Below are 23,262 nucleotides of genomic sequence, written 5' to 3' on the forward strand. Positions count from 1 at the left end.
TAATTATACCCCAAACTTTTTCATCGTATCCAACATAACCTCCGTCCCCATTGACAAATCACTCCTCCTTCCCCCTACTTACGCGATGCACACTGGTGTACCGATACCTGTGTGATACTCCTGTGGTGACACGTGACATGATGCTCTTGTCGAATCTCATAGATGTCACAGCACAGGGAGTGAATCATAATGGAAACTATGGCCTTTCATTAGTAAAAATATCCACAATATTTCACTTCTAATTGTATCGCACGAATGTAAGATGGTATCAATAGGACACACGGGGTGTGGGATATGCGAACTTTGTGTATTATCTGCACAACCCTTATGGTTATCTAAACCTGCTCTCAATCACGTCTATTCATCTTTACAAATCTGCAGACACTGGAGCAGGGAGGGATCTATTCAGCGGATGTTAAAAAATCACCTGCTGTCTAGGGGCCCCATCTACCCACAAGGTAACATGGCAATTCTTTGTCTGAACTAGAACATTAGCTAGAGACGTTGTATTCGACGTGAATGAGATTTTGACTTGTCAATGCGTCTTTCTTTACTTCGATAGTGAGTGCTCTAGCGATCGACGACGTTTGAATTTGCACACATGAAATAAGAGAACATGGCTTCACCTTTTCATAAGTTTCTCCCAAATGGGAAACTGAAAAATTATTCTTGAATTAACTTCAGGAGCATAACTCCACATCACCATCCCTGGGTTATTTACGGGATGGAGGCTGCGGTGTGACGGAATATGCACTCTTCTGGACCACTTCCTTCTGATGGCAGTTGACGAGTTGGTGCTAATGGCAACACTACTTTCCTCATCCTGGCTGCTATGTCCTTCAAAATGCGTGACAAATAGAGAGGGCCTGTCATCTTCCTGGAAAAAGAGCATACAGAAATTGGGAATAATTTATTCACAGCTCTGACTAACGATGCCGGGACTACTAGGTACCCACCGAGATGCAGAGATGGAGCCTTTCCCGGGGTCACAACACAAAATTAGCTTAATGAACATAGTTCTGTACCTTCAACTGGGTCATTTATGAGATGTCCTCTGTTGTTTGGCCAGATGCAGACCCCTCTGGCCCACTGCTTGCATGAGAAGGGGCCACAGGACATCTCTCCTCTCCCTTTTCCCGGGAGGCTTCTAGTGGGGGAGGCCCAGGCCACCCCACACTGTCTCCTCACACCCAGTGATGAGGGTCCCACGTTAAACCTCCATTGGGGATGCTCCCTGTGGATCTTAAGGGGTCGGTAGTGCAGAGTGGCTCCTGCAGGGCGAGATGGTAAATACATCCAGGGGACTCTCACGAAGAATACGATGTGAACGCCACAGCCTGAAGTTACCCACGTGGTGGCCGTACAGGAACCTACTGTCCTCTCCTCCAGGTTAAGGAGGCTGAGGAGGGACAGGCCCAGCAACTGTAGAAGCTTAGATGCCTGAGAATCGGCCTCAGGAAAGATGTGCTCAGGACATCCTTCAGTGGCCTGCACTGATTCTTTACTCTCCCCTCGTCTCCCCTGCATGGCCACAGGCAATAGAGGCCACCAGAGAGCTCTCCTCAGTTTGCTTCCTTTTACTAGAAGACAAAAAATAAATAAGTTAGAAAGCTACAGAGAGCAGCGCACTTATCTGAGTTTTCATCCCAAGCACCACAGGTTCAAAGTTGTTCTTCTTCGTCCGTCTTTCTCCGGAATTGCTTCGTCTGCTCTTTCTCCTGAAGCACTTCTGATGGAATCTGGAAAAAGGCAAGAAAAGAATCCAGCATGTGCAGAGCCACTCACTGCAGGAAAAGCCCCGTGTGGGGAGCCCAGGGCAGAGCCAGGCTTCACAGGGTTCTGGGATCGATCCCTTAGGAAGACCAGATCCCTTAGGAAGAGAATCATAGAAAGAGAAGGAGGACCTGGGGAAGGGTCACACACAGGAGCTTATGGATAGGAAAGAGAGAAGATGAAAAAGAGATGAAGGAGATAATTACTTACAAGTGCTCTTAGGCCCACTCTGTGGGCGGCTTTGTCGTCCTGACAGCGGTCTTCGGTGGGACAAATGTGGCAGCTATGTTGAGGTGTGGCCATGGGGAAGGAAAGGGGAGAGCTACAGTCCAAGTGAGAACCCAGGGTCCTGCTGCTCCTGGGTGATGGAGCCGCACCCAGAACCCATTCTGTCCTCACGTCTACACTCGCTCCCCAGCGCCTCCTGGTCCTGAGGCCCGGGGCCCTGTCCTGGTCCTGCTCAATCCCAGGAGACAGGTCAGCGGTGCTGTGAGAACAAGTGTGTCTCCTAGAATGTGCCGGCCCTGGAGGGTCAGGGGAGGCAGCTGGACAGAGGCTTAGCTCACGTGAAAGCACATTCAACACATCAGCCCTGGCTGGGCTGTGGAGGCGGAAGTGAGCTCTACAATAGTGGAGCGAAAGCTGTGATGCCAGAGGAATTCTTCTTTAACTCATGCAGTTCTGGGAGCGCCCTTTCCATGAGGAACAAACATGAGGACAGAAGCAGAAGGTGCTGCTACAAGTCCTGAGCGTAAAGCGGGAGGGACTTGACTTCCCAGAAACCAGAAGACCCTGGTCTCCACTTTGCAGAGCCTATGAGCCAGTCATTGTGTCCACCAGATTTAGGCCATCGTAGGTCAATTACAAGAAGGAAACCACAGTCTCTTGTCCATAATTCTCAGGAGCGCTGACCAATCCAATGCCAAGCTCTGGGCTGGGGTAAGGGGAAGAAAGGGCTGGTCTTGCAGGAACGATGAGTTTTATAGAGCAAAGCAAGAAAAGATGAGAAACACCCCACTCAAAACCCCTGGACACAGAGAGCTCTGTGTCCGTGACATCACTGAAACAACAAGTCAGACTTCTACACATATTTCCTTTTTCTGTCTGATGTCACATCCCCCTTCCTCAACCTTCAAAGCAGCAGGCGACACACACCTGTTCTCATGAACTCTCTCCCATTGAATTGACCTGAGTCTCGTTAGCTATGTGTAGAGTCTTCATCGTCACTGTTAGAGTCAGAGAAGCTTTGCACCAGCCAGTCTTTAGACACAGAGACATGAGCAGTGATCTTACTAGAAAAAGGGCTCCCCCATTTCTCCTAGTTGATGTGAGACTGTGGGGAGTCACACGGCATCACCCTGACCTTTCTTCAGGTTCTCAGACCTTCCCTGTGCTCCATGGGGTGAAAGTTTTTGAACAAGATGTTGGTCACAGATGCAAACATTTAAATCAGAGAGAGATGCTGAACGAATCCCCTTTTAATTCCTCCCACACCCTGGCCACCGACTGCTCTCCCCTCCAAACTTATCAACCTGGAATTCCAGCTCTTATGTTCACATTTGAGTGTGCCTAGTGTCACTGAGCAATTGGATGCTTTATGTTAATTCACTGAGATCATTAATGATGAAGTGAAATGAATTATAAACAGCCACACCTGGCCTCTGGCGGCCACAGTGGAGAGCCCAACTCTAGATCTCAAGATGTGGACGGTGTGCCCTCCCCTTCACTGCTAGTTCCCACAGAGTAGTTGGTGGGTCTGATCTGATCATTCATTTGTAGGAAGTTCAAGGACTCATGTGCATGTGCCAGGCGCAATGGAGGCTCTGGGGACACTCAAAGAATGATGTCAACACCAGATCCTAGAGGATCCCAGCCAGGGGCCCACCTGTGAGCGAAGGAGAACAGCATGGCTGGCACACCTGTGCTAGACAGAATCCGAGTAGTGGTGTGGGCACCTCACTGTCTTCAGGAGCCCACCCTTCTCGCCCCTGACTCTGCTCTAGAGCCTGGGAAGGCAGTGGCAAAAGACCCTCTAAGGGGGAGAATGACTTGTACAAGGAAAATGACAGAACGTCGCTGAAGGAATTGAAGGAGACACAAACAATTGGAACCACACACTATGTTCATGGGTTGGAAGACATAATATTGTTAACATTTCCACACAACCCAAAGTGTTCTGCAGACCAATACCACACCCTTTAAAATCCTACTCTCATTTTTATAGAAAAAAAATAAGAAAATCTTAAAATACATATGGGACCCAGTAGCCAGTACTATATGGAGAATGAAAAATAAACGCAGAAGTTCCACTCTTCCTGATGTGAAAACACATGACACAAAGCTACACTCATCCAAACAGCATGTGGCTGGCATAAAAGCAGACACATCAACCTGTGGAACAGAAGAGAAAGTGCTAAATCACACACATCTATGGCCAAATGATCTTCAACAAGGGTGTCATGACTAAACAATAGGGAAAGGATAGTCTCTTTAACAATCAACGGAATGAAAAGGCTCCTACAAAACAGGAGAAAGTATTTACAAACCTATCTGAACAGGGGCTAATATACAAAATACACACAAAACTCCAACTCTCAGTGGTTAAAAAAAAAAAAAAAGAGGAATCCTACAAAAACTTGGGTAAAGGTTTGAGCTGACATTTCTCCAAAATAGACATACGAACGGCCAACAGACCTATGAAAAGGGGTCAACAGAATTAACCATCAGGGAAATGCAAATGAAGAAGACGGTGAGGTATCACTGAACACATGTTAGGTTGTGTATTATTTGAAGAAAAAAGATAACAAATGTGGGCAAGGATGGGAGAAATTGGATCCTTTCTACACTGTTACTGTAAATGTAAAATGGTGTAGCCATTATGGAAAACAGAATTGAGCTTCCTCAAAGTATTACAAATAGAACCCCCTAAGATGCAATGATAGCCCTTTTGGGTCACATGCCAAGGGAATGAATTCGGGATCTCGGGGGGATACCTGCACGCCCTTGATCGTTGCTGCTTGCTCACAACAGCCCCGATCTGGAAACAGCCCCAGTGTCCATGGACAGGTGAAAGCATGAAGAAAAGGTGGTGTATGCATTCAATGGAATGTTGTTCACCTTAAAAGGGAAGGAAATCCTGCCATTTGCAGCAACTTGAATAAACCTGGAGGACATTATTCTAAGTGAACGAAAGTCCGTCACAAAAAAAGAAATAGTGTATGATTCCATTAGATGACTATCTAAAATAGTCAGCCTCCTAGAAGCAGAGAGTGGAAGTGTGGTTGCTGAGAATTGGGGGAAGGGGGAGGAAATACGGAGTTACTGTGAATAGGTAAAGAGTTGGAGTCATGCGAGCTGAAAAAGTTCTAGATCTGCTGTATAATAATGTGCATGCAGTTAACAATACTGTACTGTATACTTTAAAGGCGCTTAGCAGTTAGATTATGTTTTTTTTTACCACTATAAAAAAATTAGTGAAATAAATTAGAAAGCAAAGAAAGGAAAGAAAAATGGAATAGAGAGAGAATGTGGACTATGGAGTGAGGGAGAAGAAGGGACAAAGAAAGGACAGGCTAGAAGAGAGGGAGGGACAGACCAGAGAGAGGGAAGGAGGATAGGAAGGAGGGATGGAAGGAGGGAGGGAGAGAGAGAGGCAGGGGGAGGAGAAAGAGAAATGGAGGGAGGATGGGGAGGGAGGGAACAAAGGAGAAAGGGTCTGGTTGTTACAGAGGAAGATAAAGAAACCATGGAACAGGAGGGAAGCTCCTCTCTCCAGGTTGAAAAGAAGACGTCTACACAGTGTGCAATCCAGCAACATGGCTGCGTCCTCTCTCAGCCCCATTCAAGAAGCAGCCAAATAGCATCTTAAGTCTGGGCAAGGCTGGGTTCAGGGGACGGTGTCCTACCGCTTCTCCTGATCTTGAAACCACCCCCTGGTCACCCCTGGCCTGGGTGTCCTTCCTGCGTCTTCCTCTTCTCCTCTAAATTGTCCTCATGACAAAGTCGGGTCCAAGGCTCTCAGAGCTGTTCTCACACCAGGAATCCAGTGGACAGCGCTCTGTCAATTCCTGGAGCCCAACTGTTGGGAGCCTTGTTTTGACATTTCAGCGCACACATCTGGGTTCCCTTCAGCACCACGAGGAGACGATGATCTAGAGATTGAGGATTTCTAGGAAAGACTTGTCTCAAGTAGACAGTCTCTGGGATAAACAAGTGACATTTTACGTGCGAGCAGTCTTTTTTTTGTGTGTGTGTGTGGAGGGGAAACATTGAAATCTACTAGACAAATTCTACTAAAATACATTTTCACACACGAGTCCTGGTACAAAGGACACTCAAAGCAGAATTTGTCTCATTTTATATGCATAACGACTTAAACAACTGCCTTGACCTGATTTCTGACAAAGCCCTTCAGAAGAAAGCATAACCCTATTTCCAAAGGAAGTTACTAGAGGGGCATGAGGGGCAGAGCACTTGTCGCTCTGCTGAGCTGCTCTTTCCTCATCTCGCGATGCACAGCGTGCTTCGTCCTCCTAGGATGGGAGCCCAGTGCCACCTGACGCTCAGGCCCTCACCGTGACCGCTTGGTTCTCTTCACTGTGCACAGTGTTTCTTGCCGCACAGAAAACCACAGGTGGGACGAGTGACGGGAGGCAGACATCCCACGTGAGAATGACATTGTGTGTTCTTAGCAAGAGTGTGTGAAGGTAAATGACAGACCTCTGTGGAGAAAGCCACAGTGAATTTCCCTCTTCCTGGAGTCTCTCCTGGTTCAAATGACTCCAGAACTGGACGAGGCGTGGGGCTACACCAGGGGCCATCTGCAAAAGGAAGGAGCCCTGCCCAGCGCTCAGCTAAGTTGGGGTGAGGAGTCGTTCGTAGGCCTTTAATGGAAAAGCCTTGAGAATGAGGGAAGTGGCAGCAGTGACACATCATGGCCATTCAAAATGCCACAAGCCGTACTGAGAGGCCAATTTCATAATTAAATGAAGTTGCTATTGATGCAGTAATAGGGATTGTGAAATACAGTTTCCCCATTTAGAACTCAGTGAACATTGCCCTGAGCGGTGAGGGATTTGCTTTCAGGTTAATTGCGGTTTACTTGGCACACAATAGATGCACACGTGTAAACTTACATGTGATTAGTACACGCACTTACATACCTATCCACTCATGATGTCATGGTGATGGGAGCTTTTATTGAGAAAATTGGCATCCGCAACAGTGGTCTTTAGAGGAGCATAAAGCTGGGGAAATCTAAACACACAAAATTTCACACACGTGCACACTCAGAATCACGCCATATGGATTCACAGACGCACTGCCACGCACGCACACCACCTAAGTGGAACTGGACAACACGGCCTCAGTTCTTCAACTAGAAAGCCAGTTTCTATCACCACGTCCCCAATTCTCATTGCCAGCAGGAAGCTGGCATCAGGTGTCTGTGCACACTAACGCCAGCAAGAAAGCCCCACCTTTGTGATCTTCATTTTTTGTCACCAAATGAGGGATTCTAGAATCCGTTCCATCTCCAGTGTCCACTGACGCCTCCTGAAATGACAGGAAATATGAGGAGCAGCTCATGCCGGGCCGTGTTTGCACAGCTCTTTGGTTCACTTCATGACATTAGAAAACCAGATGGGAACTCTGGCAAGTCAAGGGAACCCAAAGCAAGAAGAGAGCAAAACTGCTCATTTCAAAACTGTTGCTGGAGGCAGTATCTCACACGGCCATTTCGGTTTGGTGATTACAAAACCCTTTTCCATGGAGGAAAACCTGCCGCAGGCTGAAGCTCACTCCCCTACAACCTGCAGCTGAGGTTGTCCTTGGATGCCCTTTCGAATCAGGAATCAGGTGGTAGGAGGCTTACACTCCACACTCTCTCCACCAAGGAAATTGTCTGTGTCGTCTGTAACATACAGGCTCACTCTCATTTTCATGTCTTAGTTTTACTGAAAAATAAAGCACCGTTCCTATCACAGAGGAAGGAAGGCGAACTTAACCTGAGGGGAAGACGGGGCCACATCACCTGCGCTGTCGCTGGGAAGCTCCTGGTCAGGCCTTCAGGGGGCTCTGTGAGGACAGATAATACCCCACTCCCATTTCTTTCTCATGTGCTCTCTTTCCATCTGAAAGTCTCAGTGGGTCAGTCACTGCTGACACTGCTCATAAATTTCTCAGTGAGCTTTTCTTAATACAGACCTGGGGCCTGAGTGTGTGGATGGCGGTGATTATTAAGTAAGAGGCGAGCTGCTGCCGGCCCCTCGTCCTCGCTGGATGAAGGGCGGCCCGGGAGAGGGCGGGAAAGACGTGAGAAGAAGAGCCTCTGTCCTCCCAGCTACGGGAGCCCCGTCCATTGAACAGTCAGTCTAACAAAGAGGACACAGTAACGGGCAAGCTACCTTCCAAGGTCACACTCGTATGACGGCTCCGCCTGTTTAGAAGTCTGGCTGAATCGCCCCGTCTCCCTCCCTTCGTCCAAGCTCTTTCCTTCCTACAGAATCCACAAGCGCTCCTAAGTGTAGTCACCTCCTCTGTAAGATCAGGGAACTTGATGAAAAGCAAACTTTATTGGGGAACTGAACTCAATTCTAGGCAAAGTATGCCATCATATTTCTCCACAACTTTGTTTCAGAAGAAAATGTCAAATACACGAGATTTGAAAGTACAGAGATCCCATTACTTAAAATAACCACTATCATTCCTGTGATACTTCCCTCCCAGTCTTCCTTCCTACACCACGTGTGTGTCCACTGAGTCAGGGTGTGTCCGTCCTTGCACTGGACACCGACAGTGAGATAGTTCTTATCGGGGGGGTCTGGGGAGAGCACTGACGGTCTCGACCCCACTTGGGCGGGAGATTTGCAGTGAGGTGACGGGCACGGGCTCCCCACCAGGTTCACTTTGAGGTGTCCGTGGCCGCTGCCCCTTGGGTACGTGCTCACACGGTTTGAGCGTTTCTAAGGCTTGTTGTGATTTCGTCTCCCTGATTCTTAACTGCTTTGGGGCAGAGGCTGAGGAGTGACCGCAGGCCTGAGAGACGCTGATCTACATGGTCCTACGTGCGGGCGTCACGCCTCTTAGAATCTGGGGGCTGAGCAGGAGCACGTGGACCCCACATGCGCCTTTCACACCAATGACTCTGCCAAAGTCGCTGTGAAATGCACCTGTCGCTGCCCTGGGCTGTGCGACTCTGAGGCCCCCTCTCACGATGGGCAGCGTGCGGGGGCTCAGCGGACACGTCCACGGAGCCCGAGACTCCCTTGCTCTGTGACGAGTGATCCCACAGCAGAGGGGTGAGTGCAGGTCCGTGGCCCAGAGCAGCAACTTTGGGACCCACGCCTGGATTCCCATGTTGGCTTCTCCACGAAAGGCCCAGAGCTTGTGTCGTTCATGTCTGCACGATCTCCACGTGAGGAAGCAGAACACGAAACAAACCTCCAGACACAGCTGTGGGAGGGAACAGTGAGGCAATTATGTACAGTACCTACCGGTGACAGGATTTGCTTTAGAAAGCAGCCGCGGGTATTCTGTTGTGTAAGCGGGTAAAAAGCCTGAAGAATCACAGGCACTCACACACACTCACATTCACAACCACACCACACACACACACCCTACAAACCTCACACACAAGCTTCACCACCTACATGTGGTCGTTACATCCGGGGACTGTAGAACCGGCCAGAGTCCTTTCCTGGGCGTTCAGTTATTTACACTCCACCCCACCCTCACTCCCAGCAGGAACACGGAATCTGAGGGCTCTCCAGACCAAAGTGGGCAAGAAAGCCTCCCCTTCTTCCGATTTGTCCTCGCAAGTGACTCCAGAATACATTCATGTTTCATCTGCTGCTGCATCCTCCTGCCACGAGAGAAAAGGACCCACCGTGAGGATCAGAGTGACCTGGACGCTGTTTGCTCAGGCCTTCTCTTCTCGTGGTGACTTTTGGACACCAAGTGGTTGAGTCGGTGACCCAGGAGAAAAGCTCAGAACACCTGTGCAAAAGCTCGAGCTCTTCATGGACGGTCTGTCAAGCCCCTTTGCACGGCAAATAGAAAACTCTTTTTAGGAGAAGAGTGTTCTCTTGAGGACAGTGCTGCCACCGCACAGTCTGTCGCTGAGGCCGTCATGTTGGATGCCGTCTTGACTGAGGTATCAGCGGTTAGAGACTCCCCCAACAAGGAAATCGCCTATGTCATCTCCATGTGCATGGTCAGGTTTCCCTCTGAATTCGGGGGGAAAGGAAGACATGCAGCCCCCTTCTGGGGCCTGTCACTTAGACAAAGAAGGGCCAGCTTACCTTGGGGATAGTTGGAGCGTCTCCCTGCCCCCCTCACTGGGAAGGTTCTCCTCCGCGATGTCACGGGGCTCCGGGGACACAGAGGAACTGTCCGTCCTGGGGCTGCCGCTCAGCACTCACTCGGAGCTCTGCCACCCACTGCAGGGAAAGCCCCGCGTGGGAGCCCAGGGCAGAAGCAGACGCCACAGGGCCCAGCAGCCCTGGTGACTGCCAGCCCCGCACCCTCACTGGACGTGGGTGAGGGTGTGTGGATGGGAGGATGTCGTAATGGCAGCTAAGCTGCTGCCAGGCCCACCTCTGTGCTGGATGAAGGAAGGGAGGATGAGGAGCGGGAAAGGAAGAGAAATAGAACCCTTGGCATTCTCGCTGCAGAGAATCTAGCCTATTTCAAATGATCTAAAAAAGGGTAAACACTGAAATGCATGCTGTGTTTCCGTGAGAGTTTCATGCTCCTCCACCCATTTTTACTCACCCAAATTTCCCCTCTTCTTGAAACGTTCCAAGACCATTTCAGCGTCCATGCAGTCATGTACGCTGCCACTGTCTTCATCGTCTATAATACGGGATTTTTTGCGTTTTCACCCTGATGAAATATACATAATGCTTTTCCTAATTTGTGACTATACAGGTCAGTAGCATTAACTGCATTCACAACGCTGTGGACCCATCGCTACTAATTATACCCCAAACTTTTTCATCGTATCCAACATAACCTCCGTCCCCATTGACAAATCACTCCTCCTTCCCCCTACTTACGCGATGCACACTGGTGTACCGATACCTGTGTGATACTCCTGTGGTGACACGTGACATGATGCTCTTGTCGAATCTCATAGATGTCACAGCACAGGGAGTGAATCATAATGCAAACTATGGCCTTTCATTAGTAAAAATATCCACAATATTTCACTTCTAATTGTATCGCACGAATGTAAGATGGTATCAATAGGACACACGGGGTGTGGGATATGCGAACTTTGTGTATTATCTGGACAACCCTTATGGTTATCTAAACCTGCTCTCAATCACGTCTATTCATCTTTACAAATCTTCAGACACTGGAGCAGGGAGGGATCTATTCAGCGGATGTTAAAAAATCACCTGCTGTCTAGGGGCCCCATCTACCCACAAGGTAACATGGCAATTCTTTGTCTGAACTAGAACATTAGCTAGAGACGTTGTATTCGACGTGAATGAGATTTTGACTTGTCAATGCGTCTTTCTTTACTTTGATAGTGAGTGCTCTAGCGATCGACGACGTTTGAATTTGCACACATGAAATAAGAGAACATGGCTTCACCTTTTCATAAGTTTCTCCCAAATGGGAAACTGAAAAATTATTCTTGAATTAACTTCAGGAGCATAACTCCACATCACCGTCCCTGGGTTATTTACGGGATGGAGGCTGCGGTGTGACGGAATATGCACTCTTCTGGACCACTTCCTTCTGATGGCAGTTGACGAGTTGGTGCTAATGGCAACACTACTTTCCTCATCCTGGCTGCTATGTCCTTCAAAATGCGTGACAAATAGAGAGGGCCTGTCATCTTCCTGGAAAAAGAGCATACAGAAATTGGGAATAATTTATTCACAGCTCTGACTAACGATGCCGGGACTACTAGGTACCCACCGAGATGCAGAGATGGAGCCTTTCCCGGGGTCACAACACAAAATTAGCTTAATGAACATAGTTCTGTACCTTCAACTGGGTCATTTATGAGATGTCCTCTGTTGTTTGGCCAGATGCAGACCCCTCTGGCCCACTGCTTGCATGAGAAGGGGCCACAGGACATCTCTCCTCTCCCTTTTCCCAGGAGGCTTCTAGTGGGGGAGGCCCAGGCCACCCCACACTGTCTCCTCACACCCAGTGATGAGGGTCCCACGTTAAACCTCCACTGGGGATGCTCCCTGTGGATCTTAAGGGGTCGGTAGTGCAGAGTGGCTCCTGCAGGGCGAGGTGGTAAATACATCCAGGGGACTCTCACGAAGAATACGATGTGAACGCCACAGCCTGAAGTTACCCACGTGGTGGCCGTACAGGAACCTACTGTCCTCTCCTCCAGGTTAAGGAGGCTGAGGAGGGACGGGCCCAGCAACTGTAGAAGCTTAGATGCCTGAGAATCGGCCTCAGGAAAGATGTGCTCAGGACATCCTTCAGTGGCCTGCACTGATTCTTTACTCTCCCCTCGTCTCCCCTGCATGGCCACAGGCAATAGAGGCCACCAGAGAGCTCTCCTCAGTTTGCTTCCTTTTACTAGAAGACAAAAAATAAATAAGTTAGAAAGCTACAGAGAGCAGCGCACTTATCTGAGTTTTCATCCCAAGCACCACAGGTTCAAAGTTGTTCTTCTTCGTCCGTCTTTCTCCGGAATTGCTTCGTCTGCTCTTTCTCCTGAAGCACTTCTGATGGAATCTGGAAAAAGGCAAGAAAAGAATCCAGCATGTGCAGAGCCACTCACTGCAGGAAAAGCCCCGTGTGGGGAGCCCAGGGCAGAGCCAGGCTTCACAGGGTTCTGGGATCGATCCCTTAGGAAGACCAGATCCCTTAGGAAGAGAATCATAGAAAGAGAAGGAGGACCTGGGGAAGGGTCACACACAGGAGCTTATGGATAGGAAAGAGAGAAGATGAAAAAGAGATGAAGGAGATAATTACTTACAAGTGCTCTTAGGCCCACTCTGTGGGCGGCTTTGTCGTCCTGACAGCGGTCTTCGGTGGGACAAATGTGGCAGCTATGTTGAGGTGTGGCCATGGGGAAGGAAAGGGGAGAGCTACAGTCCAAGTGAGAACCCAGGGTCCTGCTGCTCCTGGGTGATGGAGCCGCACCCAGAACCCATTCTGTCCTCACGTCTACACTCGCTCCCCAGCGCCTCCTGGTCCTGAGGCCCGGGGCCCTGTCCTGGTCCTGCTCAATCCCAGGAGACAGGTCAGCGGTGCTGTGAGAACAAGTGTGTCTCCTAGAATGTGCCGGCCCTGGAGGGTCAGGGGAGGCAGCTGGACAGAGGCTTAGCTCACGTGAAAGCACATTCAACACATCAGCCCTGGCTGGGCTGTGGAGGCGGAAGTGAGCTCTACAATAGTGGAGCGAAAGCTGTGATGCCAGAGGAATTCTTCTTTAACTCATGCAGTTCTGGGAGCGCCCTTTCCATGAGGAACAAACATGAGGACAGAAGCAGAAGGTGCTGCTAAAAGTCCTGAGAGTAAAGCAGGAGGGACTTGACTTCTCAGAAACCAGAAGACCCTGGTCTCCACTTTGCAGAGCCTATGAGCCAGTCATTGTGTCCACCAGATTTAGGCCATCGTAGGTCAATTACGAGAAGGAAACCACAGTCTCTTGTCCACAATTCTCAGGAGCGCTGACCAATCCAATGCCAAGCTCTGAGATTTGGCTGGGGTAAGGGGAAGAAAAGGCTGGTCTTGCAGGAATGATGAGTTTTATAGAGCAAAGCAAGAAAAGATGAGAAACACCCCACTCAAACCCCCTGGACACAGAGAGCTCTGTGTCCGTGACATCACTGAAACAACAAGTCAGACTTCTACACATATTTCCTTTTTCTGTCTGATGTCACATCCCCCTTCCTCAACCTTCAAAGCAGCAGGCGACACACACCTGTTCCCATGAACTCTCTCCCATTGAATTGACCTGAGTCTCGTTAGCTATGTGTAGAGTCTTCATCGTCACTGTTAGAGTCAGAGAAGCTCTGCGCCAGCCAGTCTTTAGATAGAGACATGAGCAGTGATCTTACTAGAAAGAGGGCTCCCCCATTTCTCCTAGTTGATGTGAGACTGTGGGGAGTCACACGGCATCACCCTGACCTTTCTTTAGGTTCTCAGACCTTCCCTGGGCTCCATGGGGTGAAAGTTTTTGAACAAGATGTTGGTCACAGATGCAAACATTTAAATCAGAGAGAGATGCTGAACGAATCCCCTTTTAATTCCTCCTACCCCCTGGCCACCGACTGCTCTCCCCTCCAAACTTATCAACCTGGAATTCCAGCTCTTATGTTCACATTTGAGTGTGCCTAGTGTCACTGAGCAATTGGATGCTTTATGTTAATTCACTGAGATCATTAATGATGAAGTGAAATGAATTATAAACAGCCACACCTGGCCTCTGGCGGCCACAGTGGAGAGCCCAACTCTAGATCTCAAGATGTGGACGGTGTGCCCTCCCCTTCACTGCTAGTTCCCACAGAGTAGTTGGTGGGTCTGATCTGATCATTCATTTGTAGGAAGTTCAAGGACTCATGTGCATGTGCCAGGCACAATGGAGGCTCTGGGGACACTCAAAGAATGATGTCAACACCAGATCCTAGAGGATCCCAGCCAGGGGCCCACCTGTGAGCGAAGGAGAACAGCATGGCTGGCACACCTGTGCTAGACAGAATCCGAGTAGTGGTGGGGGCACCTCACTGTCTTCAGGAGCCCACCCTTCTCGCCCCTGACTCTGCTCTAGAGCCTGGGAAGGCAGTGGCAAAGACCCCCTAAGGGGGAGAATGACTTGTACAAGGAAAATGACAGAACGTCGCTGAAGGAATTGAAGGAGACACAAACAATTGGAACCACACACTATGTTCATGGGTTGGAAGACATAATATTGTTAACATTTCCACACAACCCAAAGTGTTCTGCAGACCCAATGCCACACCCTTGAAAATCCTACTGTCGTTTTTTGTTGTTGTTTTTTTTAAGATTTTATTGGGGAAGGGGAACAGGACTTTTTTTTATTGGGGAACAGTTTGTACTTCCAGGACTTTTTCCAAGGCATGTTGTCGTCCTTTAGGTCTTAGTTGTGGAGGGCACAGCTCAACTCTAGGTTCAGTTGCCATTGTTAGTTGCAGGGGGCGGAGCCCTCCATCCCTTGCGGGACTCGAGGAACCGGCCACCCTGTGGTTGAGAGCCCACTGGCCCATGTGGAAATCGAACCGGCAGCCTTCGGCGTTAGGAGCAGGGAGCTCCAACCGCCTGAGCCACCCGGCCGGACCCCTACTGTTATTTTTATAGAAAGAGAAAAATATCCTAAAATACATATGGAACCACAAAGGACCCTAGTAGCCAAAACTGTATGGAGAATGCAAAATAAAGATAGCGGCTCCACCCTTCCTGGCTTCAAAACTCATGACAAAGCTACAGTCATCCAAACAGCTTGCTGCTGGCATAAAAGCAGACACATTGTTCTGTGGAACAGAAGACAAAATTCTCAAACACACACATATATGGCCAAATGATCCTCAAGAAGGCTGCCAAAACTAAACAATGGCAAGGGATAGTCTCTTTAACAACCAACAGAATGAAAAGGCTCCTACAAAACAGGAGCAAATATTTACAAACCTGTCTGGAAAGGGGCTAATATACAAAATACTCACAAAACTCCAACACTCAGTGGTTAAAAAAGAAAAAGAAGAAGAATCCAACTAAAACTTGGGCAAAGGCCTGAGTAGATATTTCTCCAAAATAGACATACGAATGGCCAACAGACCTATGAAAAGGGGTCAACAGAGTTAACCATCAGGGAAATGCAAATGAAGAGGACGGTGAGGTATCACTGAACACATGTTAGGTTGTGTATTATTTGAAGAAAAAAAGATATAACACATTTGGTCAAGGATGGGAGAAATTGGATCCTTTCTACACTGTTACTGTAAATGTAAAATGGTGCAGCCATTATGGAAAACAGAATTGAGCTTCCTCAAAGTATTACAAATAGAACCCCCTAAGATGCAGTGATAGCCCTTTTGGGTCACATGCCAAGGGAATGAATTCGGGATCTCGGGGGGATACCTGCACGCCCTTGATCGTTGCTGCTTGCTCACAACAGCCCAGATCTGGAAACAGCCCCAGTGTCCATGGACAGGTGAAAGCATGAAGAAAAGTTGGTGTATGCATTCAATGGAATGTTGTTCACCATTAAAAAGGAAGAAAATCTGCTGAGAAAGTTTTAGAGATCTGCTGTGTAATAATGTGCCTACAGTTAACAATACTGTGCTGTATACTTAAAAGGTGCTTAGCAGTTAGATTTTATGTGAAATAAAAAAGTAGGTAATATATATTAGAAGCAAATAAAGGGGGAAAATGGAATAAAGAGAAAGCACGGATTAAGGAGTGAGGGAGAGAGGAAGGAACAAAAAAAGGAAAGGATTGAAGGAAGAAAGGATGGGAGGGAAGGAATGAGGGGAGACAGGGAGGAAGATAAAGAGAAATGGAGGGATGATGAGGGAGGGAGGGAGGGAACAAAGGAGAAAGGGTCTGGTTGTTACAGAGGAAGATAAAGAAACCATGGAACAGGAGGGAAGCTCCTCTCTCCAGGTTGAAAAGAAGACGTCTACACAATGTGCAATCCAGCAACATGGCTGCGTCCTCTCTCAGCCCCATTCAAGAAGCAGCCAAATAGCATCTTAAGTCTGGGCAAGGCTGGGCTCAGGGGACGGTGTCCTACCGCTTCTCCTGATCTAGAAACCACCCCCTGGTCACCCCTGGCCTGGGTGTCCTTCCTGCATCTTCCTTTGCTCCTCTAAATTGTCGTCATGACAAAGTCGGGTCCAAGGCTCTCAGAGCTGTTCTCGCACCAGGAATCCACTGGGCAGCGTTCTGTCAATTCCTGGAGCCCAGCTGTTGGGAGTCTCGTTTTGACATTTCAGCGCACACATCTGGGTTCCCTTCAGCACCACGAGGAGACGATCATCTAGAGATTGAGGATTTCTAGGACAGACTTGTCTCAAGTAGACAGTCTCTGGGATAAACAAGTGACATTTTACGTGTGAGCAGTCTTTTTTTTTTTTTTTGCGTGGAGGGGAAACATTGAAATCTACTAGACAAATTCTACTAAAATACATTTTCACACACGAGTCCTGGTACAAAGGACACTCAAAGCAGAATTTGTCTCATTTTATATGCATAACGACTTAAACAACTGCCTTGACCTGATTTCTGACAAAGCCCTTCAGAAGAAAGCATAACCCTATTTCCAAAGGAAGTTACTAGAGGGACATGAGGGGCAGAGCACTTGTCGCTCTGCTGAGCTGCTCTTTCCTCATCTCGCGATGCACAGCGTGCCCTTCGTCCTCCTAGGATGGGAGCCCAGTGCCACCTGACGCTCAGGCCCTCACCGTGACCGCTTGGTTCTCTTCACTGTGCACAGTGTTTCTTGCCGCACAGAAAACCACAGGTGGGACGAGTGACGGGAGGCAGACATCCCACGTGAGAATGACATTGTGTGTTCTTAGCAAGAGTGTGTGAAGGTAAATGACAGACCTCTGTGGAGAAAGCCACAGTGAATTTCCCTCTTCCTGGAGTCTCTCCTGGTTCAAATGACTCCAGAACTGGACGAGGCGTGGGGCTACACCAGGGCCCATCTGCAAAAGGAAGGAGCCCTGCCCAGCGCTCAGCTAAGTTGCGGGGAGGAGTCGTTCATAGGCCTTTAATGGAAAAGCCTTGAGAATGAGGGAAGTGGCAGCAGTGACACATCATGGCCATTCAAAATGCCACGAGCCGTACTGAGAGGCAATGATAATAATTAAAGAAAGTTGTCATTGATGCAGAAACAGAGGTTCTGAAATACAGTTTCCCCCTTTAGAACTCAGTGAGCATTGCCCTGAGCGGTGAGGGATTTGCTTTCAGGTTAATTGCGGTTTACTTGGCACACAATGGATGCACACGTGTAAACTTACATGTGATTAGTACACGCACTTACATACCTATCCACTCATGATGTCATGGTGATGGGAGCTTTTATTGAGAAAATTGGCATCCGCAACAGTGGTCTTTAGAGGAGCATAAAGCTGGGGAAATCTAAACACACAAAATTTCACACACGTGCACACTCAGAATCACGCCATATGGATTCACAGACGCACTGCCACGCACGCACACCACCTAAGTGGAACTGGACAACACGGCCTCAGCTCTTCAACTAGAAAGCCAGTTTCTATCACCACGTCCCCAATTCTCATTGCCAGCAGGAAGCTGGCATCAGGTGTCTGTGCACACTAACGCCAGCAAGAAAGCCCCTGTTTTGTCATCTTCATTTTTTGTCACCAAATGAGGAATTTTAGAATACGTACCAACTCCAGTGTCCACTGAAGCCTCCTGAAATGAAAGAAATATGATGAGCAGCTCATGCCGGGCCGTGTTTGCACAGGTCTTTGGGTCACTTAATGACAGTAGAAAACCAGATGGGAACACTGGTGGGTCAAGGGAACCCAAAGGAAGAAATCAAGCAAAACTACTCCTGTCAAAAGCCATGACCTTTTGCTGGAGGAAGTATCTCACACGGGCATTTTGGTTGATAATTTCAAAAATTTCTTCAAAAAAAAAATTTCTCACATGACAAAGCTCACTCCCATACAACATGTAACTGATGCTGTCATATTTGAATGCCCTTCGAATCAAGTATCATCAGGTGGTAGTAGGCTTACACTCCTGTGGGGACAGAGCCCCAAAAAGCAGTTTCCAGGCTCTCGGCCTCACATAGAAAGGTGCTGGCTCAGGTAGTAAATGGCCATCGAGTGTGATCAAATGGCCATCAGCTGTGGCTAGTTGGCCGTCAGCTGTAACCAGTGAGCCATTGGGCACTAATATAACTGCCGTGGCTAGGCTAGCAGCAAATGGGGGCTCGCAAGAAGATGGTGGCTGAGTCTGCAAGCGGCACAGTGAGGGTTGAGAATTGTGTTGCTCCTGGTTCCTGTGTCTCCAACCCAGCCGCCAGTGAGAGTATAGTGGTATGACTCCCCTACCTATGGCTCCGTGGGTGTTCCTTTTTGGCCTAGCCATGTCCTGCGTTCTTATGTGGGGAGTGGGACCAGAGACCCCGCAGGACACCCCGTGTGACAATTCCACACTCTCTCCATGAAGAAAACTGTCTGTGTCATCTGTAATGTACAGGCTCACTCTCATTTTCATATCTGTTTTACTGAAAAATAAAGCACCGTTCCTATCACAGAGGAAGGAAGGTGAACTTACCATGAGGGTAGATGGGGCCACATCACCTGTGCTGTCTCTGGGAAGCTCCTGGGTCAGGCCTTCGGGGGGCTCTGTGAGGACAGATAATACCCCACCCCCATTTCTTTCTCATGTGCTCTCTTTCCTATTTATAAGCTCCTCTTGTGTCAGCCATTGCTGGCACTGCTTATGAATTTCTCTGTGAGCTTTCCTTTTTTTTTTAAATTAAAACTATTTATTAGCTTTCTTTTAATATAAACAGGAGGAAAACACCACATCAGTTGTAGCATTCTTTTCAAAATAAAACTGTAACCAATACTTAAATCTCCAAGCTCCGAACTCCCTAAACAATGTTTTTGGAGGTAGCATATTATAATATTTTATATACCATTATTTATCATTTACATTTCTAGCCTTAAAAAATGGGAACCTACGGCACTCAATATAATTTGAAGCCTTGCTATATATAAATTATTCCTTGGCTCAGAAATTCTTTGTTTACAGTCAAATTTCCAGGAATATATTTGAGAAGGTAGGAGAAATATTAAAAGCTCAATATTAATACATTGGCTAAAACAAGAAAGCTTAATACGTAAAATTTTTTTTTTAATTATTATTATTTTTTTAAAATTTATTGGGGTGACAATTGTTAGTAAAATTACATAGATTTCAGGTGTGCAATTCTGTATCACATCATCCATAAATCACACTGTGTGTTCACCACCCAGAGTCAGCTCCCCTTCCATCACCATACATTTGATCCCCCTCACCCTCATCCCCCACCCCCCAACCCCCTTACCCTCTGGTAACCATCAAATTACGTTCCCCAGATTAATTTTCAAACCCGTGGCCATCCTGTGGTCACCAACTGCCCTCTAATCCCCTCACCCTCCCCCCCACCCCCCACCCCAATACGTAAAATGTTGTGCTTCACTCAATATAAGATGAAAAGCTTAATATTGAAAATTTACAGAATTACATCAGTTTAAGAGAAATTTGATTAAAACTTTCCAGTGATGTTTTCTAAGTCTAGCATTGATATTTCTGCAGCAGTGCCCTGGAGGGTCCAAGCACATTGTATTAAAGCTGAAAACTGCCCTGAGACTTGTGGGACACCTTTTTCACCACCTCCATGTTATCACTGGACCACCACGTCGGTTGGAATTATGAAGATATCTTTTGATACATTTATTGAACAAAGGAAAATCATCAGAAAATGAGGAGCACCATTATGGCCTGTAACATATGCAGCATGGAGCCAATAGAAGTAGAGAATCAATGACTAATAACTCTTCTTATTATCCCAGACGTGCTAATGTACTCATAAGTAGTGCTCGCAAAGAATCTGAATGACGAGCGTTATCCAGCAGCTTTCTGGTTTAAACTGATTGCTGATAACGATCAGCAGCTTCAATGATGTAGTCGGGAGGAAGAACCCTACAGTATGTAACGGTGCTACAGTCTGTGCCTAAGTGACAACAGGGGTGTGGCCAGGCAGCAGCCTACCCGTCTGTCTCCTTGTACCTGTCCCTAAAGAAAGGAGAGTCTGTGAGACGGATCCTTTCAGGGACTTTGCTTCACCTTTGTGCTTGCACCTTATGTCTCCCTGTTTGGCCCCAGAAAGATGGCTGGTCAGCCGATGACGAGTAAGATTCCCCACGGGGAGGGCGGGAAGGGGACAACTCAAGCCAGGCGCAGTCAAGTGGGGACCAACAGGAGAATCCAAGGGGTTCATAGAGGTGGGCACAGCCCCCCACCTTCCCCTGGCTAAGGAGAGCCTCTGCCTCTGTGGCTGCATTCCTTCCCACAACCTGCAGGGGAAGAGATTCAATGGTGTGCTCTCCATCTATTCATATGCATAAAGGTTTTGTCCGGTGGGGAAGTACATACATCCTGAGACTTACGGTTCAGCTGCCTGCAGGCAAGGGTGATTGGCTTGAATCAGTTTCCTATTATAATGTATGGGATTCACAGCTCTTGAGATTGACAAGCTTTACCTCCTTTGCTTCCCCACCTAAGTAATAAAAGCTATGCGTTGGCCCGATTTGGGGCTCAGTCCTTGAGGCTGCAGTCCCTTGGCCCCGCTTGCACTCTATGCATGGCTACTGTCTTTTCTTAACCCTGCGCCGCCCTCCTTGCTCCCCACAACCCTCGTTGCGCAGGATTGGACAAGGGGAAATACCTACTGCTGGGTTTTTTTCTTTTGTTTTTCGTTTTTTTTCTGTTTTCTTTGCTCATTTATTCAGATCTTTAGATTCCACACAAAAGTAACTAACTGCTGGTTTTTGAGGAGGAGAGGTGATGTTTTTCCAGTCCTTGTAGATGAGAGGCTCTCATGTCTCCCTTAAGAGATGATGGCAGTAGAGCGCTGAAAAACAGTGAAATGATCAGCACTTAAAGACCGCCTCGTCATCACATACTCTGGGAATGGCCTCTAGGTTCTGTGCTCTTTGTTTGCTAAGAAGAGCACATTTAAAATCCATATTGTTGTGCTGTCCCAAGAAGTGAAGGTGAAAGTAATAGTTGTCGCCAGCGTGAGCTGCCAGTGAGCTGCTGAGCGGCTGACGGATGACCAGTGACCCACGGCCTCAGCTGGTGGGGAGGGGCAGACTCATGATACCAGCCTGGGCCAGGGAGCTGTGTCCTACACAACTAGACTGAGAAACAATGTCTTGAACCGAAGGGGGTGGGGAGGTGAAAAAAGGGAGGGGCAGTTAAAAGTTGGGTGTAACATCCACATTACAGTGAAATAGCTTCCAAAAAAATGCCTTTCCATCTCATTCCCTCGCGACTGTCATGTCCTTAAGGATCTGGCAGCAGGCCACATTCCATACAGCCTGACGGTCCCAAACTTTGGAGGCAAGAAGAATGGCTCCCCAAAACAATTCTTCTCCAGTTAGTGGGCCAAATGTCAACGGCAATATACATTACAAGCCGGTCTATGTAAATCAAAGTTATTATTGCCCTTCAACGCTTAGCCGTGTAGCACTAAAAAGAGTACGAACAAATCTGTAAATCAATTTGTGGTCAGAATCATGCTTAAAATGTTCCTCGGGAACCGTTTCTCGTGTGAGTGGATGTGATCTTTCATCAAAAATATCCAAGGATCTATTTCCATCTCTGTTCTTTATGTGGTAATATATCGCTAAGGTCACACATCTTATTGTAGTGCTAAGTTTAGGGTGGCCGATGGTGCCCTCATCTAGAAATATTGTTGAGCATGAGCTATACTTTTTAGCGAGCTGCCTTTGAGTGACATGGCTGCTCTTCCTCTTTTCTTGCTCATCCATTTGAGATTCGCTCAGGAAAATTATGCTTGCCCTTGGATGGTCAGAAGGGTCTGATTCCAAAGGTATGTCTTCGGGCATCTCCCGGTCGCGATGTGCTGCAGGTGGTGGCCATCGTCATCTTGGAAATCCAACTCCACGAGCTCCATCCAGGGCAGCAGGCGACGGTGCTACTGCCACGGCATCCCCGGCCGCCCCTCGTAAATCTCGGGCTTGTCGTACGACTCCGCCGGCCCTGAGCGCCAGCGCCACTTGGGGCTGGCTTTATGGCACTAGGGCAGAAGCAACAGGTCAGCGTGTTCCCCATAGGGCGCTTCCACTCCTCGCCCCTGCCCCCGTTGCTGCCTTCGCTAGCCCCGGGCTCCGCAGTGCTCCACAGGGCACGGTGGGCACAGGCAGCCCAGGCTAGCTACACCTCCCCCCACACACACCCAGGCCCCGGCTACCCTGTCCGCTGCCAGGCAGTTCCACCGCTAACACCTCCCACCAGCTAACTAGTCTGTCTCTGTGAGCTTTTCTTAATACAGACCTGGGGCCTGAGTGTGTGGATGGCGGTGATTAATAAGTAAGAGGCGAGCTGCTGCCGGCCCCTCGTCCTCGCTGGATGAAGGGCGGCCCAGGAGAGGGCGGGAAAGACGTGAGAAGAAGAGCCTCTGTCCTCCCAGCTACGGGAGCCCCGTCCATTGAACAGTCAGTCTAACAAAGAGGACACAGTAACGGGCACGCCACCTTCCAAGGTCACACTCGTATGACGGCTCCGCCTGTTTAGAAGTCTGGCTGAATCGCCCCGTCTCCCTCCCTTCGTCCAAGCTCTTTCCTTCCTACAGAATCCACAAGCGCTCCTAAGTGTAGTCACCTCCTCTGTAAGATCAGGGAACTTGATGAAAAGCAAACTTTATTGGGGAACTGAACTCAATTCTAGGCAAAGTATGCCATCATATTTCTCCACAATTTTTAGAAAAGAAGT

At 48.3% G+C, this 23,262-nt stretch overlaps 1 pseudogene; it reads right to left on the reverse strand.

Annotated features, from left to right (window-relative positions):
* Positions 1-12,408: 12,408 nt before the first annotated feature.
* On the reverse strand, positions 12,409-22,602 carry LOC117017821 (cyclin-Y-like protein 1; annotated as a pseudogene).
* Positions 22,603-23,262: the final 660 nt, after the last annotated feature.

This window comes from Rhinolophus ferrumequinum, chromosome 25 (assembly GCF_004115265.2).
Source record: "Rhinolophus ferrumequinum isolate MPI-CBG mRhiFer1 chromosome 25, mRhiFer1_v1.p, whole genome shotgun sequence".
In the NCBI taxonomy this organism is placed as follows: domain Eukaryota; kingdom Metazoa; phylum Chordata; class Mammalia; order Chiroptera; family Rhinolophidae; genus Rhinolophus; species Rhinolophus ferrumequinum.